Genomic DNA, 27,764 nt, shown 5'->3' with positions numbered 1-27,764 from the left:
CTGTGTTGATTGTTGTTTTCTGAGCCAGCAGCTAAAATTTCAAGGCCTTATTTTGGTTTTAGCTCTTCACTTTAGTGGAATTTCACCACAGTTTTATACTCATATCAGGGAGAGCAGAGTTTGCCTTTTCATATTTTTCTTTGAAAACAACTTCAATGGCAATGTCTGAAGGTGAGTCTTTGATTCTGTGTTAAGTGGTTTATCACAAAGATGTCAGTGATATCTGACTCTCCTGGAAATGCTTCCTGCAGGATAGACTGCAATTGGCCATGAAGGGGTCTAAGGGAGGAGGAAGAGGAAAAACCAGAAACCACAGTTCCTGCTCGTGCTGTCCATGGAGCCCTGCTCCTCTCTCCCCACCTCCTTTAAAGGACAAGCAGCATGAAATGAGGCAGGAGGAAGTGGCCCACAGTCCTGCTCTCCTCCACTTGTATGCATAATGAAGTGAGAGTATAAGAGCGTGTTCCTGTTCTAAAAATACAAGGTTAATGTCAGCACTATTAGGCACGGTTAATTAAAACAACAATATTTTCATTAGAACACTATACAACCCAAACATAACAGCAACCAGAACCTGGGAGTGACTTCACCGCACTGCTTCCTGTCTTCAGAAGGAAGCTAGCTTTTGGGATGTACTACAAACACCACAAAGCATCTACTCCTCATAAAAAAGCTTGCATCATCTTCAAATTGTGGAGAAGAGCATGTGAGCACAAAGGAAAATACTCCTTGGTGGGCATAATTTCTCTGTTCATCCTGTCCATCCTGACTTCTAATAAGGTCTGTATATAAACTATGCATGACTGGCTGTAGCATCTACTGGAGTACAGACTGTCTCATTGTGTTTTTACCTGATGGCTGAAGTATTTGAGAAGTAATGGCAAAAAAATAACATTTCCATTTCAGAGAGAGGAGGGAAAGCGCAGTTTCAGAGTTGATTTTTGTTCTCCTGCTGAATAGAACTGAACTGAAATGTTCCACAAAGCACAAAAAGCTAAGAGGGAAATTTGAGCGTATCCACCACTGGGTTGCTAATAGTCAGGTGGCCAACTTGCTTGCTTGCAAGCAGAGGAGCAGAGTTTAAACCATTCCCAAAGAACATATCTGACAAGACTGACAAAAAGAGAAAGTGAGAGAGGCAGCTAGGCAGGCAGATAGACAGCCAGGTTGGACAGCACATAAGGTCTCCAGCGCTCCAAGTGGTTACACTGTTTCCCAAGTAGTTACTTATTTTCTCCTCATTCTTCCCTAAAAGTTCCAGCCTGGCCCTGAGAAATTTTCCCAGAGAAATTTTCACCGAAACTAACACATTTCTGCAAAACATTTTGTATTTTTGTAAAAGCTGTATTTTTACAGAAAAACGTTTCATTGAATTTTTTTTTCAAGACAATTGTCATGACAAGCTCTAATGGATGCTAGGGGTGTTTTCCACAATCCAGACAATGGAGAGAAACATCAGCTCAAAAGTAACATCAAATCTTAGGGCCCAAATCTGAAAGAGCCCATTGCTCCTCTTGACATCGTGACTGTCAGCCTTCCTATACTACATCAGGCCATTGCTCAGTGGTCAAAACACAGCACCCTTCTATGCCATCGCATTATCTTTAAAAGCTAAAAAACTCACTTCTAAAGCATTTCACCCAAGATATAACATAAACCTGATATAAAGAATAAAGAGCTAATATTCTTGACCACATTGACTACTCTGAGATACCACATCCTATTGATAACAGATTTCCATGATGGAAGCAATTACCTTCCCCCTAAACGTAACCCACAGATCTGAGGAAGTTTAGAAGGGACTACCTTTCACTCAGCGCAGAGCCTTGCAATGTAACAGTGAAAAGATAAATCCTTTGTTTTCGTCAAATCTCAAGACAGTGGCTTTTCATCTTATGTTCAGAGTACAGCAGAAATATTTAAAAGGAGAGAAAAAAGGCTTTGTTTTCACATGGCCCTAAAGCAGCTTCTCCCTCCTCCTCCCCTATACTTCTGACAGACTTTCGGTTTCCAGAACACCAAGCAACCTTTATGAGACTCGGATTCACCATGATTTTATAGGCAGGAGTCTAAATTTAGAGAAATGTATTGTGTGCAACTTTGCACATTTGTTTTTAAGTCTCATGGATGTGGTCTTCCTGAAAAGAGTCAGATTATTGTCTTCTGTTTGATTTATGTATGGTTTACACCAGCAGAAGAGTGATCAAAATATAATTTGCAATATTTTGAGCAGTTTGTTTTAAAGGGCAAAAGCAGCTGTATATAGGCTTCCCTAGATTTCAAGTTGTCTTTTGATTAGCTTTTTTGCAGGTATTCCAGGTGTTGCCAGTAGTTAGACATTCTGATTCTTGCTTTCTAATTATATAGTCCACAATTACTATCACCTTCCATTTCATTTTTGACATCACATGATCTATTTGTGGATATATTTTGGGTACTCCAGAAACGAGAGCTCTAGCTAGGTATGATGTGATACAAATTGCATGTTGCAAATCATATGCTCAGGCCTCAGGGACACAGCTTCACTTGTCAGCCTCCCAGGAGGTTAGAGAAGTGTAACAGTTATAGTCACTTAGCTGCTCTTTGAGATAAGGGCATTATGGCAGTTCGCGCTGCTCTGTAGCCTGTACAGGGGTGGAAGGACCCAGTCCATGATTCCATTTTCTGCTGGTGGGGATGGAGGGCAGAGGGGACACCCTGAAAAGGTTCATTAGCTGGAAAAAAGCTGATTCTTCCAATGTTAAGTGTGGAGGTGAATAGCAGACGACATCCAGGATCTCGTGTGTCATTCTGGCTGTGGTGGGGACAGGCTGGGATAGAACAGGGAGTTAGTGGAGTGGATACCACATCTACACAAGCATCCAGTTTGAGTCACCATATATGTAAGTCTTGGAACCTGGTATCTACACAAACAACACTCAGAGTATTTCTTTCCCTCGGGAAACCTGACCAAAAACAATTTGCTCAAATCTCAAGGAATTTTGCTTGCTATTTTGGCCTCCAAATAGTATCAATTCTTGAGGCAAAACACTGCTGCTGCTTGTGGCCCCTAGCCACCTATGTAAAGCCAAGCTACTGCCAAAGCAGCACGGCTTCCCCCACGGGAAGGAAACAACAAGTGCAAGTACAACCACATAATGCTTGCCACTTCAATACAAATAAATACCAACATTCAGTACCCTGTAGGCACTAAAAAGACCTAGATTGGAAGACTTAGTGACTTATTTACAAACAGTAAAACTAAAAACAACTGAATCCAAAAATTTCTACATTTCTCTTTCGAAATAACTTGGAAACAAGTTCTGTCCTCAGATATACAAACATTTTTAAATCTCTAACTCTGGTTAGTGGTATTTCTACTATAAAACACGACAATGAGGCTCAGGAACTTTCTTTCCCTCAAGTGACATCAAGTTTTACGTTATTTAAGCTTTTACTGACTGAAAAAGCTTTCCTGGGAAAATAACTGTGATCAGTAGTGTAACATCTTATTATTCTTATTTCTACTTTGAAAAAAAACGGGAACAATTTCAAATTTACATTAAGAGAGAAAGCCTTGCCTAGATCTGTTTTGTGCAATACATAGCAGTGATACAGTCCCATTTTTCTCTCTCTTTTTCATTTCTAGAGCACTCTAATAGTAGGCACGCATCCTAACAAAACATTCTAAATGTCTTTAAGAAATACGATGAGATTGCCATTTACCAGGACTTAAGATAGATTAAAGAACAGTTCTACACAGGTGAACATCCACAGCCTGTCTCCAGAGTTTTCAAAGTTTTCTTTACAGATGTTATTTAAAAATGACAGTCATTCTGTAAGAGCAGTCGTGCCCACCTTGGCCACTGCCTGTGCTGCTGACATTGCCCAGCTGGCGTAGCCCTGGGACTCCTACGTGCGGCTGCGCTAGAGACCACAGCTGTGCAGGAGTTCTGCTCCAGCCTCACTGGCTTTTCTGGTTGCTGTGGTTTGGCAGCCAAAGGCAAACGAGGACTTTTCTGCCTCTATAGCTCACTTAAAGTAATAAGGTAGCTTTCAGTCTGCGCTGGAGCCCAAAGTTGGCCTCTCATTTAAGAGCCAAACACTCTAACTACATGCTCTTTGGGGATCAGAAGGGAAGGTGGGAAGTGGGAAAAGAAGACAGGATAGTAACAAGCTCCATAGACCATTCTCTGCACGCTACCTTGGTGGTCACGGGTGACCGATTCACTGGTGAATCAGATCCAGGCTCTAGGTTTTACAAAGTCTTTCCACAGGCCCCATATCTAAATGTTTGCTTAAAAGAAATCGGCAGGAAAACAGCAACAGCATCTGAAGTCACGTTTATGTAGGAGAATCTGGCCAATCCTGATAAAACTAAGTCTGAAATAAACTAGGTTGTAGAAGAGTGGAATGGATTATACCTACACTGGAGATGTATTAAAAGGACACGTGCAGCCTGACCAGGAAGGAGGTATGAAGCAGAGCATATATGAAGCAAAACGAGTAAAAGACCACAGCAGCAATAGTGGGAGAGTTTAATTATCTAGACCTCAGAGTGGATTACATTAAGTGGAGGAAGCAAAGCTTGATCTGGTACAGGTCTGCTTTCTAATTTAATGTGTACATAAACCGACAGGGAAGGGAAGAATGCCAGATGTGGTATTAAACAACACAGAGAATATGATTTAGGACATTAAGGTAAAAAAAAAAAATAAAAAGAATAGTGACTGCTAAGCTAAAACAGCTTCTGCAGCAACATTCTCTGCTTCACCGAAAAGGTGTACGTACCTAGCTAAACAGAGCACAGAGATATTCAAGGTAGCTCTCAGCAAACTGCCATGTCTTTATGTCCCTGCTGAAGCGATAGCTCAGGCCCACAAAATGTATTACCCACATCTACATAGTTCCGCTTTAGTACCAAGCATTGATACAGGCTCAGTGAGTTCTGCAGCTAGCTGGCAAAGCTTTGTACAGACTGACTTTCAAACAGGCTGTAGAGAACTCGTAGATAAGCTACAGTAGCTTTAAGTCACCTCTGCCCTCTCTTGATCTGTTTAATGATCTAGAAAAACATGCAAGGAAGTCCCACAGGCTTGGGGGCCTGTTGATGTTTTAGCTGCCTCTCAAGGGCACTTTCTGGGTCACCGAGCTGCCTGGAGTCACCCCGCTTGCACACCAGAAACTTCTCTCCCAAGGCAGCTCTCTCCACCCCCTGTATAAAGAGGGCTTGTGCATGGGCCTTCAAAGGGTAACATCTTCATGCGTAAAAGAAAAAAATTCATTAGATGGGGACTCAAGCTCGTAATGAAACTGGGATGAGTATGATGCAGTAAATCAAACACAGGCATATAATTAAGCACAAATACATAGTGAGTTGCCAAAAATTCTAACACAGGCGTAGAGAAATATGAACCTTCTAGGAAGAAAAGGAATTTATTTCAGAACAAGGTCAGAAATGAGGTGGGTTTTTTTGTTGTTTTTTTTTTGTTTGTTTGTTTGTTTGTTTCCTGAGGAAATACAATTTTTCCTCCAAGAAGCGTTCTGGCAAGTTTCAGATTTCCTTGCGAATGCCCTACAAAATATTGTTTAGAGCTCTCAACACAAGACAGCATTCCAGCTACACTGTGCTAAAAAGCCTGTGATAATTCATTTACTCTTCCACATAAAAGGCACAGATTCCATCCTCGCTCCACACACTGTAAGACTAGAGCCACTTCCACTTCAATATACCCAGTTCCGGACAACTTTGCCATTTGGGCCCATACTATGGCTTCGGTTTCCTCTATTGTATCATTATTGTATTACTTAGCAGGTCTGATGATGACATTGCATTCAAAGTTGAATAATTATAAGCACTGGCAAGAAACTCTGGAGAAGCAAATGCTTTTTAAGAAATGGCAAAGATGTGAAGAAATTCAATGGAGATCTTTCATTGAGTATATTAAAAGCACACAGCCAGGGAAGGAATCAGTGGGACCACAAAAGGGTATGACTGAGAAGCCAGTGACAGATGAGAGTGATGCTGCATACAGCCTGAATTAATTCTTTGCCAGGGTATTTACAAAAGAAGCTGAAGGTCACATCCCAGAAATGGGGATACATTTTCTTGAGGGGAAAAATGAAATGTTAAAAGGCTTTATGATCCAATCTGGACAGGTAGTTAGTTAATTAGAACTATTAAAAGTTGACAGGACCCAAGACTTAGATTAACTGCATCTCAGAATTTGGAAGGAAATAGCAAGGGAAATTGGAAAACCTTTAGTAATTCTGCTTGATAGCTTCCTGTGCAGGTATAGCAGGAGATGCCTAGAAAGTAGCTACTCCAGCGTTACTTTTTTTTTTTCTTTCTTTTTTTTCTTTTTTTTTAAATCAGGGAAGGATTTAGGAACCTACTCCCCAGTAATCCTAACCACAGCCACAGAACGGATATTAGAAACATTAATACGGGACAGGATTATGCAACACGTAGAAATATACAGTCTGGGGAAGGAGAGGCAGCCTGGATTCATAGCAAGTTTTTCAAATGTGCTTGAAGTTCTTTCACCACTTTCCTAAATGGAGGGAGAAAAGTGAAGTGGTGGACATAATTTGTCTGGATGGAAGAGATTCATTCGGTGTCGTATCCGTGAAGAGACTGATCTGTAGAATCAGTAAGCCTAGTAGATGAAGAGAGCAATAGCAAATGTCTTCAAAATTATCTGCGGGACAAGAAACTGGATGTCAGCAAAATGGAATGGTTTGGGGTGACTAGAGGGACAGTAACAAGGCAGTTCTCCCAAATTTCAGCACGATGCCCACTTTTGTTCAAATTTTATACAAATGGCCTGCAGGGGACATAATTTTTAAAGTGGAATTTTTTGCTGATAGCACATAAGTGTAAAATGGTGCACAGAGCAAGCAAATTTAAAATGATTTGAATAAATTAGGCTTATGGACAGATAAAGGGCACATCCGGTTCAGTGCAGCAAAGTAAGACGTAATGACTGCAAGGCACCAAACATAATCACAGGCATGAAAAAGGGGAGCAGAAGATGGAATACTGACTAGGGGAAAGGATGTACGGTAATTATTGATAAAAATACTAACAAAATGCTCAGAATAAATGGGAGAAATAAAGATAGACGAATTCTTCATGTTCAAAAAGACAAACAAATTCATGTTACATGCTGAGTTGTCTCTTTAGAAGATCTGAATTGAGACACCTTTTCAAGCAATTTAAAAATACTGAGATAAAAAACCAAAAACTTTATAAAGTAGAGAGCTGCACAGTCTCAATAAAGCCACAATGTGAAAGACTTTACTAATATATTTTCCTCACCCCCTCCAGGAAAAAATACTTTCTCAAAACACTTAGAATGTTAAACTGGAGAGATTTCTGTAAAAACAAAAAACCAAATAATTTGAAAGGCAGTTATTACCAGTGAAAATAGCCTTTTTACTGCAAAGGCTATGACATTAACCCAGGGAGAAAATCATGAATATTCACAAGCACCATTTGTCATTAAGAATTATAAAATGTAAAATGTAGAGTAGGGCTTTAGAAAACTCCTCCAGCCCACTAAATTCCCTCTCCACTGTTTTCTATCACACTGTATGCCACCATTTCTTTTGGCACTGCACTGTACAAACCAAATTCCTGTAATTTTTCCTTATATGTCTCCATTACGAAAAGAAAACAGAAACAAATCACAAAGATCTGCAGAAACCTGCTAAAAAACAAACCACTGAAAATTTAGCCAAAGACCTCTTCAGGTATTTGGAGCTGAGGCCAGGAATCCCCTAGAAGACATATGAATACTAGTAGAGTACAGAGTTATTGTTTTTTTCCCCCAAAATGTATCAAACTATCCAGTCCTCACATTTGCATCTGTCAGATTTGTTTGGGCCACCAGGTGGTACATTAATATGTGTGCAAAGAGAGCAGAGAGCCTTTTACATGGGAATAAAAGGGCTGGAAGCCTAGATGGGGAAAAAATCAGGAGGCAGATATTTCTCAAGCACAAATGGCCATAAGCAGGTAGAAGGATTGAATAAAAAGATGAAAATAAATGAGGTGCTTAAAGTATAATCTTGATAGGCAAATGACTTCTGCCCACTGGAGGAAAGTGAAGAAAGGGCACAGTCTCAGAGCACAAGAACGGGTGTCCACTTAGTGAGCGCAAAGTCTGCAGAAAATGGTTTTAACACCAGTGGGAAGGGATGAAAAGTCAAAGCAGTAAATGAAGGGCCATGGTTAAAGCAGGAACAACAGAAATTCTGGAGCAAAGTGGTCTCCCAAGTGGAGCACAGCAGAAAGTCATGTGTAGGTACAAGCTCAACTGGTTATCTACACATCCTTTCACCCTTAAAGCATGAAAATCAGTGTGCCAGGAGAGGTCCAGCTGTCAGCCAGCAATGAGAAGAGCCATCCTCGGTGCTGGGGCACTTGCATGTTTACTGTCCTCAGTGATTAACACACTGCAGTGGTTGCAGGACCACGATAATACACAGAGAGAAGACAGCTACACTACAAGAAAAGTTAGGAGAGGTATCCAGACAGTCAGATGAAGAACAGGAAGGAGGGAATTCCTGCCCTTTTGTCCTTATATCTTAGAAGCACAGAAAGACACAGGCAAGGAGCAGAAGTCCTGGAAGCCTGAGCTGTATTACATGAGCTGAGAGCTGCCTCACCGGGCTCAGCCCCACTAGGAGCGACAGCAGCCACAGGTTTGTTTAGCGGAAGGAGGGGGTAGTTCCCTGCCGCGGCATGCTGGAGAGCAGCCCAGAGCTTTGTACGCTTCTGGCTGTGGGCTGCTCTGTGACCCCAATCAATATGGGCCATCCTGACATCTGCTCAAACATCTGTCCCCAGCTGCTGCAGAGGCCGCAGACTGCCTGGTATTTTTGCCACACTGTATGCTATTTGATTCCACCACCACCACCAGCCCCTGCTCCAGCCTGAGAGTATCCGGGCTGTCCTAAGAAGGCATATTTCCAAAATGCTTGTACAGTCTCTTTTTCCCGGAGAGGGAGAGAGAGAAAGCGGTGAAATCAGATGCCAAACCCTCACCCTACGTCCAGATATTGCTGGGCTGACGATTCGGCTTACCTCTGGCAGCTAGTGTTCCTGTTGCATTCACATCTTCCCTCCGGCCTATTAATATATACAGGCACTTGTGCTCATTGGCATGGTGACTGTGCTTATGTCAGTCATGCTTCTTTGTATTCTCCCTGCTTAGCCACTCACTGTTGTGCAAAGGATGTGTGCATCAGGCTCAACACCTGCTAGAAATCTGAGCTCTCTGTGCCTTTCCTCTTTTCCACTGTGTCCTCACACAAAGTATTTTCTATTCTTTTTCCAATCTGATTCTCATTTTATTACTTTTTCTGCTTATTTTCCAGCTATCTATCTTTCTTGGTATTTCTTCCTTTGTTATATTTGCTACATCATTCAGGTTTTGTTGCATTTGAATTACAGCCATTCAGAGCCTTATTAATGGACAAAAAGGAAGAAAAATCCCAGCTTTTCCCCCTCCCCCCAAGAAGCTAATATCTTGCAAAAGCAAAAAGCAAAAGACAAGCAAACTGAAATTGTTGTCTGGCCTGACTCATCATGTGATGAATCTTGAAAGCAGTTGTACATGATTGCAACTGAACTCATGATCACACAACCACCTTCCTTTGATGGGGGTCCTTGCTGACACTACCAGGGCAGTAGCAGCCTCCCCACCTCTGCAGGTCCCCACTCGCTCCCCTGGGTTGGAAGCAGCAGTCATGCAACAGCATGACAAGGAGATCTATTTTCAGCCACACCCATCTAAACACAGATCCTATCTAATTACAAATGTATCCACAATGATAAATAACCAGAATTCACTGAAATGTCCTCAATAAAAGCATTTGGTCAAAACCTCAGCTTTGATAAAGCTTAAATGCTCTATAAAAACACTGTGGATTTTGGCAGTGTTTGAGCCGGAAAGGTTTTTGGAGTCCAGGGCAGATCCACTGGTTACCTATAAAGACACCAACTGAAAACCTAACCCTTGTAAATCAGACATTTTGATATGAAATAACATCATGAACACATGTAAAAAATGAGGTAGCTACAGTTGGAAATTAAAACATATTTCAAACCCTTAGCACTTATTTTGTCACCCAAATTCTCTCTCCTTTTTTTTTCTATATTTACGTAGATATCTACATGGCATAGTGCTATTGGTCTGTTTTTATACAATATACAGAATTATCATTTAAATGTCTTATTAATTCTGAAAGTAAAGTTTGCCCTACTCTGCAAGATATTCTCCGCATCACAAATACAAGGAGTGCGCCTTGCAGATCTACCCACTTCAAATATTCCTCTACACCGCCCTTCAGAAGAACCAGGAGAACAAAACAGAGCCACAGATCACAGCAGAAGATTCAAGTTTTTCACTTTCCAGACTTCACTTTGCAAAACTCCTGTCAGGCTGAGCTGTACATGATCACTTGTCTCACACATCCCCCATTCATTATTTCCTATTTTCTTAACGACTTTTTCCTCAGTTTGCCTTCTGAATTTTTTCCTGGAGGACTGCTGCTGGATCAACTGGACTTTAACTGCTCAGACCAGTCTGGTTCAGTGGGCTTTTACTTTTGCATCTCTCTCCTATTCTCTGGAACTTCCACACCTCTCAATGATTTCTGAGAAATAACGATGAGTGATTCATTAAGTTTATCAGCTTATCTTTCCAGGTGGATACATACCATGTAGGCCAGCTGATCTTCATATATTCACATTTTCCCTTCTCTATTTTCTAACAGCTATCTTCACAAGGTCATTACTTTCCAATCATCCTTTACTTTAAAAGTTTGGTGCTTTGATGACTTTATTCATCACTTATTTCCTCCCTCTCCTCACTTACTAATGGAGACACTCATTGTATTGTTCTTCCTGTTGACGTAGTTATACATTTAGTTTTCATTCCTTGGAATGTTATTTCCTCCTCCTATGCCCATCATTCAGCTTTTTTCAGGCCCCACTCTCACTTGTTTTCTTCTGCCCTTTTCACTGTTGACAAAAGGGTACCTTATATCCTCATATATGCAAGTCATCTTTCACGTATCTACAACAGGTACAAATCTGCTGGTGCATGAATCTCTGCCACAGAGCTGTCAGAAAAATATTTAAGGTGAATGAGGAGTATCTTCATTATCACAGGCCTGACACAGGCCTCAGCAGCATCTGTCAGAAGTTTTCCATATGCTTGGCTCCTAATCACTCCCCAGACTCCTCAAACTAAGAGTGAGCTGCAGGAAAGGCTCTGCAATGGGCAAGGCGGCACTCATGTTGTAGAGAGGTCTCAGTTACTATCTCTTTCCTCTCCTCTTGGAGCTGTTCAACATTGCAAAGGGGCTGACGGTCTGGGCCAGGTTTCCTTGCATTTTCCTGCTTTGGACAGGTTTCAGTTCTTACTCCTCAGCTGTGCTGAATACCAGCCTTTCCTGTGCTCACCTGGTCTGGACCCCTCCTGCTCATACTGAGGTTCCCTTCCCTCTGTTGCAGGACATACTTTGTCCATTCAGTGAAGTCCCTCTGATTCTCCCAAGGCTATAGGCACAGTGTCTCCAACATATGATCAAACTGATTCAAGGCAAAGGTACACCATTAGTATCCTAAATGCCTATACTGTCTCAAACTAGACAGCCTTTGGCAGGAAGCAAACCTTACAGTACAACTTTGGTAAGATTTTCTTAGAGGAAGATTTTCTTAGAGGAAGGTTAGTTCTGATGACTCGCTGCAAGAAAATGCATCTCTCTCTATAACTCTTGCTTTTCGTCTCAGTTTTCCTAGGTGCTTTATCCTCCCCTGTGAGGGTATATTGCGTCTGCTAAGTACAAGGGCAAAACAAAGGGAACATCAATCTACTAACATACCAGAAAGCCAGAATATGGACTAATGTCTCATTCCTTGAGTTTAATGAAGAGCTTGTCAACCTCCCACTTTTCAGTCCAAGCCTGCTAGCTCCCTTATAAAAAAGAGGGGGAGGCTAAACACTTACTGCTTACCTTGAGAGGTCTATGTTCAGAGCTTAGCCATTTGTAACATATCATCACTTTTTCCCTGGAATGCAAGTCTTATGGTTGCATGGAAAAACCTCAGGATCCCAGCTGGACAGATGAGCCCTGGTGTCATGTAAGGATGCAGCTGTTATTTGTGTTCAGTGGAGCAGGTGAAATAGCCACTGAAGATAAGGAGTAAACAGGAAAAAGAAAGGCATTTGCATGAAAGTCAAATTCAGCTGAAAGACCTCCAGAAAACAAAATATCTGGGCCTTGGTCTGCACAGCCTCCACTGATGGGACTGTATAGTGCCTAGCACAAAAGGCCTCAGAGTGCAGCAGGTATTTGAGCTCTGTCAGTGTGCAAATAATTAAAAACAATAAGGAAAGGGAGGTTTTTATGTCTGCGCTCTAGTCACAGCCACAGCTCCTGAGCCGCAGAAGCAGAGTGGTCCCTCTGCATCAACATTTGCATTATTGCAAATCTGTAATTGGGATCCCCACTTAGCTCTATGACTCTCTCTGACCATTTTCAGACCTTTACCATTCAAGTCAAGAGGCTTCTTCCTCTAGAAATTGTATTAAGATTTGAAAGCACGTTTCCTAATTCTTTGTAATAGGCTGCAATGATTTCTGTCTTAGACAAGCATGTAACTAAAAAATAAAACAGAAATCACCTCCATTTCACAATTCTTTCTAAAATCATGTATATAGGAATTTAAAAATTTTGGTATTGTCAAATATCCCTCGTCATGGCAACATAAAATAATGATGAGGTCTTTCTTTCTCCCTCAGACAATAAGGGCCAAATTCACAGACAAATCTAAACGAATCTGAAGTATTTCACCTAAAGCATCTGGTATAAGTAGGCGACCACTTATTTTAATTTATACCTTTTTACATCGTTCTGATTGCTATCTTTCTTGCTACACATCTCTTTCAGCCCCTCATCACGTAAATTATTCCATGTTAGACTACTTCAGATCCAGTTAGACCAAGAGGATTAATTTCAGAGATGATGTGTAAAAAGGTGTAAATTGTACGCTGGTGTCTGAGAATGGACAAGATTTCCAGTGCAGGATTTGGCTGTCCTTCTCCTAGTTTTAAAGGGAAAGGAGTTCCAATCCCTTTACTGCTGTCAGCAAGAAGCTGAGGAATCCTTATGAAGTACACACCACAGTAGCTTAAATTTACTTAGACTCACCTCTCAGTTTGGGCCAATAAAAGTATTTCATGGACTTTTCCCTTCCAAATTTAAGGTCTCACTGGGAAACAGTGGGAGAGGTTGTGAGGTTAAAAAAAAAGAAAAAAGGCCAGTACTACTGAGTATATACTCAAATCTCTACATGCAAGCCACGTGAATGTCCAGTGTCACCTAAGTCCAATTTTATTCACTTAAATGGGAAGTTCAATAATCAGAGTTGCTGCGTGGTTATAGCTTCCACTGAGCACTCACTGTTTACAGCACTCCTGGGAGGAGAAAATCAAGCCATTTATTTAGGTAGCTTCCTATAGATGGAGGTTCGTAATTTCAGTCTTGGAAGCCTGAATGTTTGCAGATGATATAAAAAGATGTGAAACAGATATCGACTAAAATCACCTCGACATTTAGATAGTTCCTGAATGTAATAAAATGTCTCTGCCAGAACGATCGGTTTTTCTGTTGGTGCAAATTCAGTCCAGAGATAAACAGGCACAACTTCAGAGATGCCAGTGGAGTTAGCCCCAAGATAAATTTGGACCTGTAAATCCAGTCAGAACACAGATCCCACAAATATTTCAGACCTTCTCCAACCTTGTTGAAAAGATCATTCCCTCTCTTCTTATGCTTTGCAAGGAATGGAAAGATGGATTACAAACCCTCAGCCTGCTGTCCCAAGTGAACTTTCTTAGTACAATATTTTTGAAATGCAGAAACTTTTTATCCATTCAGCACACTGGAAACTTTTCCCCTGGGCAACTGAAACTTATAACCACCTAATGATTTTTAAGTGAGTGACATTTATAAAATAAGTTTGATGTTTTCCAGCCAGTTCCAGTTGGACAGACGTCAGTATCATAAGTAATACTAAAGTTGGCACTAATTGGCATCATCTTTGTCAAAAAATCTGCACTATGGCAAAGAACAGAAGCAGCACATACATTAAATTTCCCTCTCATCTACTCAAGCCTTTTTTCTTCCCGTCATGGTCATGCGTGCAGAAATTTGTATTTTCTCTTGCCCCAATCATTCCTGCACCTTAGGAAAACAGGGGACTTGCCAAGGTAAAAGTTCAGAATCTTCAAGAAACACTAAACCCAGCATTCTGTATGTGGATCCCCAGAGAAGATACAGACATTAAATCTCATTCTAAATCATGTTTACTCTCAGTAAATATTTCTTCTTGCAAAAAGCATTGCCATGGCATTGTGCAAAGCTGTATAAACAGTTGTAATTTTTGTCCTACTTTTTGATCCTTGCGGCTCGCATCCAGGTTGCTGAATTGTTCAGTTGTCAAGGGCAGGTTTAAAAATTTTATGCATAGCCATGGCACATGATGTAAGCTCTCATGCACCTGACGTCTCATGCATGAATAACTTCGGCATGGCATGGTGATTCACTGTTGAATTTAAAGACAAGTAAGAACAGCTTTCTACAAGGATACAACACACAGAGCTCAATTTTGCAATCAGGAATTCAAAAATATTTTAATCTCAAATTAGATTTTGTTTTAAGACTGTTCCCTGGCAAACCGTTGTCTGTAAACCACCAAAGTCATATAACTTGTTTGTGTTATATGCACACTAGGTCCTTTGCCTGTCTTAGATGTGCTGTAATCTATTCCTGATTGACTTAGTTTTTTCTTGTCCCTATGCTAGTCTCAGGGCTCTTTGTTCTTTCTGCACTAGTATCATATAATCCTTTTTCTCTTATGTCACACACTAAAGTGCTGTCACTGCAATGAACTATGATTTCTCTTAGGACTTAGGACCTTGTAAGTCTGCATTGGATATAATATTGCAAGGTAGGTTAGAAATTCAGAAAAACTGACATTTTAGTTCAGTCACCTTAAAATAATGCATATTAGCTTTTAATGTATTCACTAGTAGCACGCAGTTGTAGAGTAATAACAGTTGCATGAAGTTGTCAGCTTAATTTTGCCATGTAAATAGCAGATCTAAACATACAGACTAACTCTGTTTACCGTCTGGAATTTGCTGCTTTGTATTTGTCCACATCCCAAAGCGACAAACAAATGAATGAGCTCTCTTTAGGCATGTAAGTGGCAGTCTCCCTATTGCCTTCACTGGGGGTATTCACATTTCATTACGTATGTTTGCAAAATCAAGGCCTTAATTTGAGAGCTCTTGATATTTTTTTTCCATAGACAGGGCTCAGATTTGCCCTTTATATCTTATTGGCTTCAGTATGAATTATATATGAACTTCCAGGAGCAAGATAAGGGCCACAGTCATTTTTCTCTCTTCCCAGTTTCCAGCCATTTCTTTTCATTTATTCCACACCAGCAGCTCTGAAAGGTAGTCTGGGGACTGCAGTGCCTTTTTGGCAGTGAGTAATAGGGAGTCACAGTTTGTTAATATGCAGAGTCTTCAAAATATACAGGTAAACCAAAAGCTACTACAGGAAAATGACTATGAAGGGAAGAGAGGGATTTATGTCTAACCCTGATAAACTGCTAATACCAGCTCTCTCAGCCAACAACTAGTCCACGCCACCTTGTTCCAAGTTAGTTCCAGGGAGACATGTCAAGGCAAGGCCTTCAAAGAGACAATCACTCTCTTAGCACAAAAGATACGACAAATTTTAGAAAAACCAAAGGCTGAATGAGAAGGAAGATGTTAACAGGTAGCAAGATTCCTTCTTACAGGAAACTGGCACGTAGCTGTCATCTGTGCTGTTCTGAAAATCTCCTGGGCCTTTAGGTTTATACCAATTTTATTTTTTTGGTCTAATCAGTGACTATGAGGTAAAGACACATTCATGTCCTTCAAAAAAGCTAGTAATGCAGAGAGTTTCCAATTACCCTTTAATTAAAATATTAATTAATTAACAAAGTGTATTTATGGAATAATTATATAATTTCACACACCATCGATCGTATTTTAAACAAATTTTCATTTAATTAAGTTGACATGTACACTGCACTCTCTATAGAGTTATTCTTGGAAACCAGTGGATGCCTGCCTTTAAGGAGGTGGGAGGTGCAAACTGCACAGGGAAGCTTTATAATGGCCCACAGTAGTATTCAGAACAGAAACGGGACTGCTTCACATTTTTAAGTAAATTTAATACTAGTGAATACATCCCTGAAGGCTGAAGTCCCCTATCTGCATAAAAGATACTGGGTAAGCAACAGCAGCACCAGCTTTCTCTCTACCAATATCCCTCATCCTGACCTGGAGGGGCTGACTTTAATAAACAGTTAATCATTATCCTCTTCACCAAGCCTGTTAAGAAGCTTAAGAAGCTTGGCATTTCTGTGGTGGGACTGAGCTACGGCTACCAAATCATTTCACACAGCCTGCTGAAAGCCATCACATGCAGATAGCACAGTGTGCCGGGGTAACATTTACCGAGAGCTCTGTACACATTTGGCAGTTATCTCCTTGAACTTGTCTGTTCTGCTCTGCCTTGGAGGCTCCTGTGGGCTCGTGACAGGTTACGGTCCCGATTCACAGATCTCGGTCTTGTTTTTCCTTCCGAAACCTGCAGGCTCGACTGGCTCTGATCCGTGGCCTGCTGCATCCTTGCTGCTTTCCCTAAGGTTAACTCTGGACCTTCTAATGTCCCTGTTCACATCTCAAGTCTCTGATGCCCATCACCACCTACTCCTATATGAGGGATTCTGAATTACATGTTTGACTCCACAGTCTTTAAGATGTTATAAATGTTTTGAAAGTTTCTCCCTTTTCCTTTCATCTCTCACATAAAACTAATACTGTTTCAGAGTTTCATGCTTTCTCAGACTGCAATATTCCTCTCATTTCTGCACCAGTTTGATAACAGGTTCATGCTTCCTCACTTTCCTCAGTAAACAATGTTAGCTTGCTGATCAAGCAAAGTTACTTTCCTGTTCCCAACATTCCCTTTTGGGAGCTCCATTCAACCCTATAAAAAGGTGTTTGCTGAACTGTTTCTGAGCATTCAGTGCTTTTCCAGAGTACCAGCGTCCTGGGAGTCCTCAGCTACTGCCCCACGAGGTTCCCAACTCGCAGACACCTTCTCCACTCCTCTCACCCAGGGCACCTTGCAGAGTTCTTCATTGCTTGTTCAAGGGCCATTCTGTCTGCCTTTGCAGCTTTCCCTCCATGCAGCTGGCAGTATTTCGAGAGTACTGCTACCAGCTTCCACTGAATGTCCATTTGATGATAGTGCCCAAAACCTGTTTATTACATGTCTAAAATGAACCTCACAGAACTCATCACCCAAATTCTACTCTGTGTAGAGATGCTGACTTGAACTGATGTTACTGAAGTAATGGGAATTATACCCAAAGGGATCTTGTCCCAGTAATGTCACTGAAATGGGTTATTCATGAACATGAATATCAGAAGCCAAATCTATCTGAGAAAAGAGAATATAACGTGCCTCTGGATGTTTACAGTCATATTTCAATCCTTTATGCTTCCTAATGTCTTCAAAGTGATACTTCAGGTCATCAAAATCTGAAACTTCAGCTGTCATTCCTTCTCACTCTTGTTTTTGTTGAGAGTTGATATATAATTTAGTGAAAATTGTTAGGAATTAGGACAAAAAGAAACCCTCAGACTCCCCTACCTAGCCCCATTCACTTATCCCACCTGCAATTTTTCATGGCGTCAGTAGTCAGAATGATGAGAGACTGGCTGAAATTTTCAAGAGCTTCTTAATACTGCGTGGATTCTTTAATTTATCTTCAGTCACAGAACTGCGACTTTAAAATAAAGGTCTTGAATTAAAAATCAGTATTTATTGCCACAATTGGCAAAGAAACTCCTGTTCAATTTTAAGACTATGTATGGCTGATAAAAACTAGTCAGATGCAGAAATTAGTTAAAAGAGTAGCAAGATAGCACAGGTCAGAATATTAGCAGTGTACAAACATTTCTGATAGATGGGCAAAGCTTTTCAAATCCTTCATTAGGTACCAAGATGAAGCTGAGACATAACTAAAAACATTCAAGCAGATTCTCAGCTAGAAAGACTGGCAGGAGCGCCATCAACTCCTCTTTCCACTATCTCAGATTCTCCTTTTGCTTTTAGGAATGAAATATTCTAATTTGATAACATTCTATTACCATAGCACTAATCTGTGCCTATAATGTTCAGGTAAATCTTCTGATTTCCAGTCATTTACATCAGTGAAAGGTAGACCAAACTACTACTTTTTTTTTTTTTTTTAATGTGTAAACTGATGCCATTAAGTCCATGCTTACGTAGATGAATGGCCTGATATTCAAGTGCACTAAGCATCAAGCAGTTACTGAAATCACTGCCCTTTCTTTCCCCCCCTTTTTAAAAAAAAATCTTCACTATGAGAATCACTTCATACTGCCTCCCTGCAAAAGACCCTTTCCATCTCTCCCTTGAGATTTCTGAGCATTTTGTCCACAGCCAAACAGATCGTCCTAGCTGAACAATTTTCAATCCCTCATAAAGCACAACAAATTTCCTTACTCTCACAGCCAACCTCTTTCTCTCATCCCTCCCTTTTTCTTCCAGCCTCTGTCTGCTCTGATTCCCAGCCAGCTCTTGGACTTTCCATACAGCTTTGTTGTGACTGGACCAGTTTTTCATCTTAGTATGTCATCCCAAAATTGCAATTCTCTTTTTTCCTTTATTTTCTGTTTCAACCCCTTTGTCTTCAGTCTGGCCTTTGAATGTTTTTGCTTCCTATCTCCCCAATCTGTCCACTACATTTTCTCTCTGCTTTCTTCTCTGCCTTCTCTGGAAGCCCTTAATCACCCCTCTGTGTCCTCCCTGCTTCACCTCTTTCTCTCTCCCCCCGCTCTCTCCAGTTACAGTTCTGCAGGCAGGGTTTACGAGCAGGGATCTCTAGTGATGTCCTACAGGAATACGCTTTGGCACACTGTCTGGACTGTTCAAGCCCTACTGCACCCCTGAGTGCCACAAAAAGCTCTACGCAGAGAGGCAGAACAGAAAAGAAATGTTTTACAGCCACTTTCTTGTATGCTATTTTTTTTCGCAGCATCTAAGGAAGATTTAGAATCGGGGGAGGAATGAGCCTAGATTTACAAACAACAATCAGACAGATAAATATTCTGCAGTTTAGTTACAGTCAAGGGAATACAGAATGAGAGTATTTAAGGAAGAATGAGCCAGAGTCCCCTATGCTCATAACTGAGCTAGCAATTTCAAATTCTTTTGGTGTATCACTCAGTTACCTCAGTACTAATAATACCAAACTCCAAACCCATTTGGCCTCTTTAAAATTAATTACTGTCTGACAGCCTGGACCGAGTTGGTGAGCCGAATGCCTGCCGCAAGATGCTCAGTTAGGGTACTGATAGCACCAGTTCCCACCACTGAGACCATAGATACAAAAGAATGTAAAAATAAATAGTCATGCTCTGCTCTAAGCTGTATTTTCTTTGCCAGATAATTTGAGGAGTACACTGCTGTTACTGAGAGCAAAACTGGGAACAAGTTTTTTTTTTTTTTTTTTTTTTTTTTTTTTTTTTTTAACACTGATCATATGTACGTAAGAGAGGCATAACTAGTCATCATCTCCCTCAGGTATCACGTGAGAAACCAGACTGGTGCAAGCAGAGTTGTTCACAGATACACATCTAGTCAACTCTAGTCCACAAGGCCAGAAGCGAGCACAGGACCTTCCCTCCCTCCCTCGTAGGGTTAGCTCTCAATATGACAGAAACCAACACAGAATTAGGGTTTGTTTTCATTTTGTTCCCCCTATCTGCATGAAGATATTTGCATTATTACCCAAAAGGCTTCCATTACTTACCATTACAGTAGCATGTTTACCCCTTTCAACTCTCTTTCCAACTTTATTATACTAGCAGTGGACTCAGTTTTGACTTTGGAGGGAAGCAAACATCTATTTCAAAAAACTGAAACATATCACTTAATTCATTCAGCTTAATCATCTGGCCAACAGTAGAGTCTAATGTCAAACAGAAGCAGAGACTACCACAGTGACCTAGAAGCCAAAGTCCTTCTGAAACCTGGAAAAAAGCTCTCAATTAAGGCTAGTTAGAAAACAAACTATTTACTGCCTCTCAGACTTAAAGTTTGAAATGTACTTGCAATGCACTGTTTTGCTATAAAGTGCTCTGCACTGCCTGCAGAGACATGTGGGCACAAGACTGCACCTACTGCCCCAGCCACAAAAGGCCCTAAAGAATTTACTGCAGCATCCAACCCTACTCCTCTTTTTATCATACTCTTTGAAATCCTTTGAGGTTTGTGTGGAGCACAAAGATGAGAGTTGTTCTGTGTTAGAAGTACAAACTCTTGTTCACTTACAGCAGCCTAGAAACTACACCTTGCAGTCACATACACCCATGTAGCACAAATAACTCACACCTTTCCATACGTAACAGGAGAAGCAGCGAGTTCCAGCTGTCCGTGAGGATGGGAGTACTCTTCACAGAGCAGCTCTCTTTCCTGCCTTCATCCACAGTAACTGAACATCTATCATAGAGATGAAGATACAGAATCTATTATTCTCCCTCTCATGTAATGAATTCAACATTTCACAGCACAGCGTGCCTTTAAATCACTGATCACAAACAGTTCATAACATGTAACATATGAGAAGAATTGGAAATAAACCCAAGTATACATTTTTTTTGTGGTGACAATAGACACCATAGGAACAAAGCTTGGAACAGTGTGTTTGTGTCATCAGATCTCAGAAGCAAAATAATACTATCTATACATTTTAAGGTTTTATGCAGTTTTTTTTCTTAAAAGCTCATGGATAACAGGAAAAAAAATGTGCCAAAACCTGATATTTTAATTAAACATTGTACACGTCTTACTCTTTTTGTTTGCTTTTCTGCATATGTATTCCTCTAAGGTCCCTAAAGCTAGCAAACCTGAATACTTTAAGACATCCTCCTGCAATATACAATTGAAATTCCTTAAAATATTTAGAGAGTTCTTGGAGGGAATGTTCTGCAACAATAAATTACTGTAGAGTCTTGGTAGCAACACTGATGGCATGGCTGAGAGGGCACGGCAGTTTTTAAATTTCTGTTCTTAGCTTCTTATAATTTTGTGTTTCTGCTGAAATTTTTTAGCATTAACTCCAAATCATACCTTTGAAAAGCTTTACTCTTTCAATTCCTAATTCGACTCAGCATTATCATTCAAAATAAGTTTTCTTTTAAAATCTGCTGTACTTTAAGCTGAATAAAATGGGCTTATTTTGTATTTTTTAAGAAAAAGGAGTTTGCAATAATTAAATTGGGTAAGAGCATGTCTGTGTAGATTGAATGCTTTTGCCGCCAACTATGGGTTGTTCCAGGCTAAACTAGTTTGTGCCTCAATCTAGTAAACACTGCACACGTATCTGCCTAACCAAGTATGGGGACAGTCCGATAGAGGTGTACTCATGCTCAGAGCCAAGAACTTTACAAGACACAAGGTCCACTTACAAGATATTTAGTTCATAGGGTACATGTTCAAGTACTAGGCTTCTAGGAATAAACTAGCACATAACTGCACAAAATTTAAATCTTCACTATTATTTATTAAGCTTATAATTGATGAAACAAAGACTTTGACACGAGTAGAAAGTAACTGCTTATCAGGTTTTTTTCATACTCTGAAACAAAAGATCACTCTACTTTTCAGACTACTTAGATTTTAAGTTATGTGGCACCCCGATTTTTAAAGGTATTTAGGTGCTCAAATCCCACGCACCTGCTTAATGAGGTATTCAATTAAGAGAGCTCCTAACTGCACTGGAAAGTCCATTCTGTACTTTCCCCACATTTCCCCCCCTGCCCATGTTTTACCTCTTCTTTGGCTTCATTCTAGACTCTTCTTACATAATGATAGTGGAGCATTTGTAGTTTGTACATCTTTCCAGGGTTTTCCAGGATGTGTCAGGGTCATTTTCTCCTTTTGCTACAATCTATTTCCATGCATTGTAAAAAATTATTGGACTGACTGCTGTCCTTTATGAGGGCCAATGCCAGTAAAGCACTCTGACATGTTGCAAGAGGATGTAGAATCAAAGCCGTGTTATACATCTTGGGTGAACCAGTATCTATTCTGCAAAGAGATTCTCTGCACCTATGTTTGCTGCAGAGAATATTGTTGACCTACCCATTACTTTCAAATCAGGAGGAGCAAAACGAGAGATAACAGATACGAAACTAGAAAAGAGCGGACCAAATGAACAAAATGGATCAGTTGGATTAAAGGTTATATATATTATATATATATATAAAAGAGGAAATTTAAATGGCTGAGCAGATAACAAAAATGTGGTTTTTCTATTTAAGTTTTAATGACTGTTTTCAAAAAAAAAAGATGCTATAAAGCAAGTTTCTGTACATTTCACTAAGTACGTCAGCAGAGCAAGGAGCATTACCTTAGTACAGGTAATACTGGTTGAAAAAAAATCACTTAGATGAAGGGAATATGATAAGGACAAACCTGTCTTGCTTCTTAAAAAAAGAAAAAAAAAAAGTCCTGTCTAATCTGTTAGACTCCTCTGAGACTGTCAGCAAGAGCAAGCAGAGAAAAACCAAATGACACAGATTATTTGGACTTTCAAAGTGTTTGACAAATTTGCCATCAGAATGTCATTAAGGAAAATGAAGAAGCACAGTGCAGAAGGCACTGTAAGTCTTGGCTCAGAAAAAGAAAAAAAAAAAAAAAAAAAAGAAAGAAAGAAAACAAAAAGGTTTCCTGCAGACAAAGCAGATTCCTATAACTTGTCTCTTTTCAACTACATAAAGGCTTATACGTGATCAGCACAGAAGAAATGTCAAAGCGGGGGACAAGCCACCCACAGCTCCCCTCGAGAGAGCCATCGATCACTGACCTTCAGCTTTTTCCTCCCTGTCCCCCTGCTGACCCCAGGACACACAAAGGACGGGACAGAGCGACCCGTCGAGGGAGGCCAATGCCCCACAGAGTTGCCGTGCAGGAGCTGGGGCAGGCTGGGGTGGCCCTCGGCTCGGCGGGCAGCCGAGCTCGGCCCAGAGCGAAGGCGTTTGCAGGCTGCGCGAAGAAGAGGGCTGAGGGTAAGGGAGGGCACGGCGCAGCGACTGCCTGGCTGCGCGACGGCAGACACCACGCAACGGGGCGAACGGGGGCTGGCCCGACGTGCGCAGCAAGCGTGCCGATGCAGAGAGGATCCCTGCTCTGCTCCAGAAGTCTGTGGTGTAAAACATTTCTTAAAGATATGATAAAAGAGAGTAAATACAAGGCATGATCAAGCTCTATGTCCTCTACTAGGCATCAGAAAGGGGAAAAGAGGTCTATCAAATGATGGAAGGAGAAGAAAAAAGAAAAAAAGTCAGTACTCTATAAGTGTTGAAATTAAGTTGCTGGTTCTAAGCCTATCAAAGAGCTTTTCACAGGCAGGTCAGCAAGCCTCCCCCTCTCCCCACTCCAGGGCAGGGGACTTGTGACTTTACACCGAGCTTTCAGCTTTTGTGTTGCTGCTGAATGACTGTATGGCACCAACTATGTCCACTAACCCACCAGGTCCAAACCTCCATTTACTCTGAATGATCATATCCATCCATCCAACCATCCATCCACCAGGCTCTCGTGAGGAGCCTGCGCAGGTCTTGGAGAGGAAGACCTCCAAATGAAAGAGCCTGCAGGAACCTGTTATGAAGGCTGTAAAATTAAAAGCATAAATTTCTATTTGCCATGGTGGTTTTCAAGCTATTTTAAAATACTTTACTAAAACGAGCACAGTGAGGAAACATTCTGTATTCCAGCCACGATGCATTATCTGGATATAAATGCATATCTGTATTTCACATACTCTTTTTTCATAGGTCAAAATAAGGTCAAAAGACTATGCATTAGTATTTCTTCTCTCTCAGTAACCCATGACACTTCTCAGTATACTTAACAGTATCCATAACAACCACTATTCCTTGAGGATATTTTAATTACAGCATTCTTTGGAACTGTTGATTGTTTATTGTGACAAGACAAATAATATTGGAAAAGAAGATTCATTGAGAAATGTGCTTCAAACTAGGTTGAAGAAAAGGTTGGTTTACACTGGTATTTATTTCTGATGTATAAAAATCAGCATTAGGCATAGGCTGGGAAAAATACATATATTTTTTTTTTTAAAAAAAGGAAAGTGCCTGCACCTACTATTGCTCTCCAGAAAGTGATGATGTTGAACAAATTACAAGTGAGCTGAAGAAGCTGGAAGATGTGCTGATCCTAGACTAAAAAAAGGAAAGTAGAAAAAGAACAAAAGTGCTGATATTTTCTTATTTTATTTCTTATATTATTGATAATGAGCAACATTCCTCACACCTTTAACCATCAAGGGGCATTTATTTCAGTGGCACAAACACTGGAAAAAGGCATCCTTAAAAATCACATCACATCTGCAGAACAGCAAACAGAAGTGCAGACTGGAATATATATTTAAGAAAAAAAATTAAGGAGGTGAGAATGAGAAATTGATAATAAAATCCATTAGAAGGTAAATTAAACAATTAAAAAAACATGAAAGAAAATATCTGCTCAGTTTAAAAGGATAAGTAGATGATTCTTCCCTCTCTCCTTCCTCCTCCATTACTGGCATCTGATAAATCCAGCAATTGCCTTTGCAACATAAGATCCTGGCTTTCTTAGCCAAGTTAAAGTTAAGGGATGAATCCCCATTAACTTTAACGGGCAATAATATGTGCCAATCCTGTATGCACAGACCAGAGTGTATCCTTGACCTGTAAAGACAGGTCTCCCTGTCCTGTTCAGGCCCTCCCTTAAGAGATACTACAGCACAGACAGACAAGAAGGGATTCTGAATCACATATAAAAACATATCTTTTGGGGATCATCTACATTTTGAAGAACTTTAATCCAGATCTTCAGCTGGCATACGTCAAAATTACACCAGTCATGGGTCACCGATTCACATAGTGACAGCCAGCAGATCCAGCTACATTTCAGCAAGGGGTTATAGCAACTTCAGCATCAAAGTTTAGCCACTGATCCATAAAGAACAATCTGAAATTTTCTCACTGTGATTGCATTATGAAAAATTGAGACCCATCATGGCAGGGGATAAGTAGAGAGAGCGCAGGCATCTAGAGAGGGGGAGGGAAAAAAAAAAAGTAGTAGTCCAATATCCCTCATGCCTTATTTTGTCACTGTTAAAATCTCTTTAGGAGTGTAATATACTATAGGATACTTCACAATTAGGAAGTATATGAGTTGGAACTTTTGGTGTTAAGAATATTAACTCCCCATGTAAGAAACCAGAGAAAGAAATTTCAGAGGAGGAAGAGGCATGCTGTTGAAAGGCTTTCCCTGAGATTTCTAAGTGAGCTGAGATCAGAGCTTTCCATCCTCCTCCAAGTTAATTACTTAACCTCCAAGAAAAAGGAGCAGAGCAAACTGCTTACACATGACCTACAAAGAACAGAGAACATAAGAGTGAAAGAGCAAATCAGACTGAAAAGAAAGTGCTTTTGCTTAAATGCTGGTAATGGTGGTGGGATACACAAATTTGTAAAATGTTTTAAACATAGCTAGCAAAGTGGGACCCTGCCTTCTAAATTGGAATTCTGGACATTAGCACAAGAAAGATAAAAACAGGCAGACAGACACTGAGTTTCCATTTCAAAAACATCTCAACCACCTTATTTTACCTGGACTATGGGTTGTGTGTGTTTGTTTTTAAGTGTGTAGTTTAACTCTCCTAAGCATGCTCCTTTGCATCTAGTTTGTGTCCTTCTTCACAGTCTGAGTTTTGTTACATATTCCACTATAGAATCTCAGTCTCTTGCCTGGGAGCAGACATAGCGTTATACTTAAATTCCTGTTCGCATTTAGTTTAGTATTTCGACAAAGTACACGTCTTGTCTCCAGGCTGACAAGCCTGCTGAGGAGTGGCCATTGCTATGGAACATGTCCCACATACTGAGTGACTTTCAGTAATTTGAAGAGAGGAAGCTATTTAAGGGAAGAGAGAGCGAGCAGAGGAGAGGAAAGACACCTTTCTTATGCTTCCCCTTTCTATCAAAACTGAAAAACAAGTGTCAAAAGCCTCGTCTTGTGTTTTGTGTCAGCACTAATTATATCCCTGCTACAGGCCAGTTCTGAGAACGCGCCGCATCCCCACTGAGGGCAAAGTGTTTCGCATACCTGCGGCAGACAGACCCTCCTCTCCCCCTCACCAGAAATGCCTCCGAGGGGTGAGCACGTTGCTGTTTTGACAGCCCCTTTCTTTGCTGCCTGGCAGAGCTCCAGCTCATTTCAGCAAAAGCAACATTTCCACACTTTGTCCTATATTCTGCCCCGTCTCCACAGTGCTCCACATTCTGTTACCCTTTCTCATTTTCAGTTTATCCCACTGAAACAGAGATGTTAGACTGTAAAAACCTTACCAAGCATGGATGTGGTATCTTTGCTTCACAAAGTCTCACTGAAAATAAACAGAAAATAAGCAGGCTGAAGTGCTCCTCCATGTATGTGGAAGTAGCAGATTCTGGCCCTTTGATAGTTGTCAGTTTTGAGTAATCCTGGTAGGCACGTTTAAATCCTTGTTAAGGGCTCCCACATTCATTAAAAATAAATCCTGTAGTTATTTGCCTGTGTAATTATTGGGGATAATTTGCAATTAAGCAATTGGCCTCTGATGAAGGGACAGATAATTGATCAGCCTGCTTTGGCATTTTAGATTGGGGAGGGGGATAATTAGGTAAATTCAGTCAGCTAAATGTCTCCTTTCTCACTACATTTCCCCCCCCCCACCTTTAAACGAAAACCAGACCTCATGCAGCTGTGCAGGCCACGGGCGCCTAAGCCTATTAAAGAAATCTTCTAATGACTGTAAAACTATCACTAATTGAAATAAAAATATTTTCACACTATTTTCACATTGTGCAAACGATTCCAAAATACTTCTTAATGCAATACATGGTGCACAAACTGCTCTGCCTGACAAGTACAGCATTTAATTTGCACTAATTAGCCCAAAGCGGGGGCAGTGTGAAACTAACATGATTCATTAATTCTGTGGCATATGTTTTACGTATTTTGTGTTTACATTTCAAAACTCCTGGGTTCTCCCCAGCCCCCATGCCAGACCTGGGGGGAGACCTATTTGAATCTGGTAAGAATTCCACAGCTTTCTGGGTGCATTTGAATTTCAATTTCAAATATGCTGCTTACCTTGTTGTCAGTTTGTGTCAAAGCAACTGATTGCTTTTATGTTGCGTGGTTTCTCTCTTTGTCCTGATCCTGGTCTCAGCTCTGCTCTGACAGAATATTCTTTTAGGTGGCTCAGGTCACTGTGGGATAAACATAACCAGAACAGCAGGTGAAGTCATTCAAGAAGTAATTTTCAAACTACTTGATATCCTAAAAAAAAAAAAAAAAAAAAAAAATCCTCCATATTGACTAAACCTGTAGTTTTCGTGATGTTCCAATATTTGTTTCTATAATGATATCAAGAGATGTTCATTAAAGATCTAATCCAAGGCTCCATTAAAGTCAACACAGACTTTCCCCTGACTTCAGAAGGCATAAATATGCTAGCTTCTGTTTATGCTATAGAGTACAGGACTCCCTGA

Source organism: Rhea pennata, chromosome 4 (genome assembly GCF_028389875.1).
Source record: "Rhea pennata isolate bPtePen1 chromosome 4, bPtePen1.pri, whole genome shotgun sequence".
NCBI lineage: Eukaryota > Metazoa > Chordata > Aves > Rheiformes > Rheidae > Rhea > Rhea pennata.
The sequence above is the reverse complement of the archived record's forward strand: the minus strand, read 5'-3'. Positions refer to the sequence as shown.